This window comes from Coregonus clupeaformis, chromosome 5, assembly GCF_020615455.1.
Source record: "Coregonus clupeaformis isolate EN_2021a chromosome 5, ASM2061545v1, whole genome shotgun sequence".
In the NCBI taxonomy this organism is placed as follows: domain Eukaryota; kingdom Metazoa; phylum Chordata; class Actinopteri; order Salmoniformes; family Salmonidae; genus Coregonus; species Coregonus clupeaformis.
The window spans coordinates 37,174,477-37,180,574 of NC_059196.1; positions in this window are offsets into that span (position 1 = coordinate 37,174,477).

The following is a 6,098-nucleotide window of genomic DNA, read 5'->3' on the forward strand; positions in this document are numbered from 1 at the left end:
GATCCAGTTGCAGAGGGAGGTGTTTAGTCCCAGGGTCCTGAGCTTAGTGATGAGCTTTGTGGGCACTATGGTGTTGAATGCTGAGCTGTAGTCAATGAATAGCATTCTCACGTAGGTGTTCCTCTTGTCCAGGTGGGAAAGGGCAGTGTGGAGTGCAATAGAGATTGCATCATCTGTGGATCTGTTGGGGCGGTATTCAAATTGGAGTGGGGTCTAGGGTTTCTGGGATAATGGTGTTGATGTGAGCCATGACCTGCCTTTTAAAGCACTTCATGGATACAGACGTGAGTGCTACGGGGCGGTAGTCATTTAGGCAGGATATCTTAGTGTTCTTGGGCACGGGGACTATGGTGGTCTGCTTTAAACATGGTGGTATTACAGACTTAGTCAGGGAGAGGTTGAAAATGTCAGTGAAGACACTTGCCAGTTGGTCAGCACATGCTTGGAGTACACGTCCTGGTAATCCGTCTGGCCCTGCGGCCTCAATGCTATCGGAAGAATCCGGAACATATTCCAGTCTGTGCTAGCAGACCACTTCCATATTAACAGAGTCACTGGTGCATCCTGCTTTAAATCAAATCAAATTTTATTTGTCACATACACGTGTTTAGCAGATGTTATTGTGGGTGTAGTGAAATGCTTGTTCTTCTAGCTCTGACAGTGCAGTAATATCTAACAAGTAATATCTAACAATGTCACAACATATACCCAATACACACAAATCTAGTAAGGAATGGAATTTAAGAATATATACAGATATGGACAAGCAATGACAGAGCAGCATGGACTAAGATACAGAAGAATATTATAGAATGCAGTATATACATATGAGATGAGTAGTGCAAGATATGTAAACATTATTAAAGTGACTAGTGTTGCATTTCTTAAAGTGGCCAGTGATTTCAATAGGCAGCAGCAGCCTCTAATGTGCTAGTGATGGCTATTTAACAGTCTGATGGCCTTGAGATAGAAGCTGTTTTTCATTCTCTCGGTCCCAGCTTTGATGCACCTGTACTGACCTCGCCTTCTGGATGATAGCGGGGTGAACAGGCAGTGGCTCGGGTGGTTGATGTCCTTGATGATCTTTTTGGCCTTCCTGTGACATCGGGTGCTGTATGTGTCTTGGAGGGCGGGTAGTTTGCCCCCGGTAATGCGTTCGGCAGACTATGGTCCACCCCTGCAGTTGTGGGCGGTGCAGTTGCCGTACCAGGCGGTGATACAGCCCGACAGGATGCTCTCAATTGTGCATCTGTAAAAGTTTGTGAGGGTTTTAGGTGATAAGCCACATTTCTTCAGCCTCCTGAGGTTGAAGAGGCTCTGTTGCGCCTTCTTCACCACACTGTCTGCGTGGGTGGACCATTTCAGTTTGTCGGTGATGTGTACGCTACGGAATTTGAAGCATTCCACCTTCTCCCCTGCGGTCCCGTAGAGGCCGAGCAGTTGCCATACCAGGCGGTGATGCAACCAGTCAGGATGCTCTTGATGGTGCAGCTGTAGAACTTTTCGAGGATCTGACGACCCATGCCAAATCTTTTTAGTCTCCTGAGGGGGAATAGGCTTTGCCGTGCACTCTTCACGACTGTCTTGGTGTGTTTGGACCATGATAGATTGTTGGTAATGTGGACACCAAGGAACTTGAGGCTCTCAACCTGTTCCACTACAGCCCCGTCGATGAGATTGGGGGCGTGCTCAGTCCTCTTCTTTTTCCTGTAGTCCACAATCAGCTCCTTTGTCTTGATCACGTTGAGGGAGAGGTTGTTATCCTGGCACCACACGGCCAGGTCTCTGACCTCCTCCCTATAGGGTGTCTCATCGTTGTCGGTGATCAGGCTCTGTCATAGCCGGGTGCTGTAGGTGTCTTGGAGGGCGGGTAGTTTTTGCTTATAAGCAGGAATCAGGAGGATAGAGTTATGGTCAGAATTGCCAAATGGAGGGCGAGGGAGAGCTTTGTACGCGTCTCTGTGTGTGGAGTAAATGTGGTCTAGAGTTTTTTTTCCTCTGGTTGCACATTTAACATGCTGGTAGAAATGAGGTAGAACGGATTTAAGTTTCCCTGCATTAAAGTCCCCGGCCACTAGGAGCGCTGCCAACACCCCCCACCCCATCCCCCTCTTTTACGCTGCTGCTACTCTGTTAATTATTTATGCATAGTCACTTTAACTCTACCCATGGAAGTAACACGATCGTTAACTTCTATATCATGGAAGTAACGTTAACAGAAGAGAAGAAGACTTCTATATCATGGAAGTAACACATCCGTTAACTTCTAGAGAAGTAAAGAAACTAAAGAGAACTCAAGAATAAAAAACAAAATGGCGGCCAATATGACGTGAAGCAAACTCCAAGCTTGTCATCCATGTGAAGTCTCTCTGTTGTTACCACAGTGTAAAACCTGACTTTGAAATCTCTTAGACAGCCCTACTCTGCACGCTATTGTACTCTATACTCCAAGAGAGCACTACCCTGAAATACCCGTCTATACTCCAAGACAGCACTATCCTGAAATACCCTTCTATACTCAAAGACAGCACTACCCTGAAATACCTTTCTATACTCCAAGACAGCACAACGCTGAAATACCTTTCTATACTCAAAGACAGCACTACCCTGAAATACCCTTCTATACTCCAAGACAGCACAACGCTGAAATACCCTTCTATACTCCAAGACAGCACAACGCTGAAATACCCTTCTATACTCCAAGACAGCACAACGCTGAAATACCTTTCTATACTCCAAGACAGCACAACGCTGAAATACCCTTCTATACTCCAAGACAGCACAACGCTGAAATACCCTTCTATACTCCAAGACAGCACAATGCTGAAATACCCTTCTATACTCCAAGACAGCACAACGCTGAAATACCCTTCTATACTCCAAGACAGCACAACGCTGAAATACCCTTCTATACTCCAAGACAGCACAGCGCTGAAATACCCTTCTATACTCCAAGACAGCACAACGCTGAAATACCCTTCTATACTCCAAGACAGCACAGCGCTGAAATACCCTTCAATATTCCAAGACAGCACAACGCTGAAATACCCTTCTATACTCCAAGACAGCACAACGCTGAAATACCTTTCTATACTCCAAGACAGCACTATCCTGAAATACCCTTCTATACTCCAAGACAGCACAACGCTGAAATACCCTTCTATACTCCAAGACAGCACTACCCTGAAATACCTTTCTATACTCCAAGACAGCACTATCCTGAAATACCCTTCTATACTCCAAGACAGCACAACGCTGAAATACCCTTCTATACTCCAAGACAGCACTACTCTGAAATACCTTTCTATACTCCAAGCAATGACACCTTGGATGTGGCTGCACTGTATGAACCATGTATTATGCATACACAGAAATAATGAAGGTTCTTAAATTGTTCTAACTCAGCTCTTAAGTTTCCATGGAGAACTCTTGCCCGATAAAGAACCTTTGGGGTAAATGTGGGGTTCTGGACGTGGCATCTACAGTTCTTTAGAATTCTAAAAAGGTTCTAGAAATGTATGGAAGCCTGCAGATGTGTCCCTTTCATAGCACACAGCCAGGACCGGCTCTAGCCTTTTGGGGGGCCCCACCTCTCGGCCATACATTTTAGTCCCCCCCCCCCATCTTGATGGTGGAGAGAAAAAATTACGTTTTAAAGTTAATTTCATGAAATTCTACACATTTTGACATAGGGTGTAGAGAAAATGTTGCAGTTTTTAAATAAAGTTTTCTGCTATTCTACACATTTTGCAATGGGGCAGAGAGAAAAAATTAGCACATTTGCTCATTTCCTGCGTGCCCGGTCAGTATTCGGCCATGATTACTACAATGTAGTTTAGATAGTTGGCTAGACTAACTACCAATCAAAAAATTGTTAGCTGACATGGCTACTTGAGTGACTGTCAGTGACTGACATAACAAGAGACAAACTGCTGATGCACAACCAAATTTCAAAATTGCACCTGGTGAATTCTACTATTCTTACTGTCAATAGTAAATTCCCCTAGTGTCTGGGGGGCCCTAACCGCGGTAGCACTGGGCACCTGGTGAATTCTACTATTCTAACTGTCAATAGTAAATTCCCCTAGTGTCTGGGGGCCCTAACCGCGGTAGCACTGGGCACCTGGTGAATTCTACTATTCTAACTGTCAATAGTAAATTCCCCTAGTGTCTGGGGGCCCTAACCGCGGTAGCACTGGGCACCTGGTGAATTCCACTATTCTTACTGTCAATAGTAAATTCCCCTAGTGTCTGGGGGCCCTAACCGCGGTAGCACTGGGCACCTGGTGAATTCTACTATTCTAACTGTCAATAGTAAATTCCCCTAGTGTCTGGGGGCCCTAACCGCGGTAGCATTGGGCACCTGGTGAATTCCACTATTCTTACTGTCAATAGTAAATTCCCCTAGTGTCTGGGGGCCCTAACCGCGGTAGCACTGTAGTTGACAGTGTCGAAATAAGGGGGTAATATTCGGAAATTACATAGAAACACCAGCGAACCATCAGGGAAATAATAACTGCAATGAATAAAGCTGTAACAGAACATAATGAATAAAGCTGTAACAGAACATAATGAATAAAGCTGTAACAGAACATAATGAATAAAGCTGTGACAGAACATAATGAATAAAGCTGTAACAGAACATAATGAATAAAGCTGTAACAGAACATAATGAATAAAGCTGTAACAGAACATAATGAATAAAGCTGTGACAGAACATAATGAATAAAGCTGTAACAGAACATAATGAATAAAGCTGTAACAGAACATAATGAATAAAGCTGTGACATAACATAATGAATAAAGCTGTGACAGAACATAATGAATAAAGCTGTAACAGAACATAATGAATAAAGCTGTAACAGAACATAATGAATAAAGCTGTAAGAGAACATAATGTGTTAGAACGCGGTAATAACTGCAATGAATAAGGCTGTAACAGAACATAATGAATAAAGCTGTGACATAACATAATGAATAAAGCTGTAACATAACATAATGAATAAAGCTGTAACAGAACATAATGAATAAGGCTGTAACATAACATAATGAATAAAGCTGTAACAGAACATAATGAATAAAGCTGTGACATAACATAATGAATAAAGCTGTGACAGAACATAATGAATAAAGCTGTGACAGAACATAATGAATAAAGCTGTGACAGAACATAATGTGTAAGAACGCGTAATAGTTAAGTTTGTAGCTGTGAATTATCATGTAAATAATGTCAACAACTAGGTAAGAACACAGTAATTACCCAGTAAGAGCACCTGATAGGTACAGTGCATTCGGAAAGTATTCAGACCCCCTTGACTTTTTCCACAACTTTTTACTCATCAATCTACATACAATTACCCCATAGTGACAAAGCCAAAACAGGTGCTGCAGAAATGTTTTGGTACCCTTCCCCAGGTCTGTGCCTCGACACAATCCTGTCTCGGAGCTCTACGGACAATTCCTTCGACCTCATGACTTGGTTTTTGCCATGCAATGTCAACTGTGGGACCTTATATAGACAGGCGTGTGCCTTTCCAAATATGTCCAATCAATTAAATCTATCACAGGTAGACTCCAATCAAGTTGTAGAAACATCTCAAGGATGATCAATGGAAACACAGGATGCTCCTCATAGCAAAGGGTCTGAATACTTTTGTAAATAAGGTATCTCTGTTTTAAATGTTTTATACAATTTACATGCAAAAATTCTAAAAACCTGTTTTCACTTTGTCATTATGAGGTATTGTGTTTAGATTGATGAGGAAAAATGGATTTTATCCATTTTAGAATAAGGTCAAAAGGTCTGAATACTTTCTAAATGCACTGTATATATAGATTGATGAATGATCTGGTTGTTATGTAGGAACAATATAAAACTATATTCGTTACTGAGGATAAATAACAATAATAGAAGCTATTATAAATAATAATATAATAATGTACTTTGAACATTCATGGAAATAGTTTCATTTAAGATAAACTACACTAATGGTCAAAGGTTTTAGAACACCTCCCTGTTGAGGGATTACCACCGTCGCCATCCGACTCGCCCTGCTCCGCGTCCTCCTGGCCGTCCCCGAGCCGCACGTCGGGGGGGG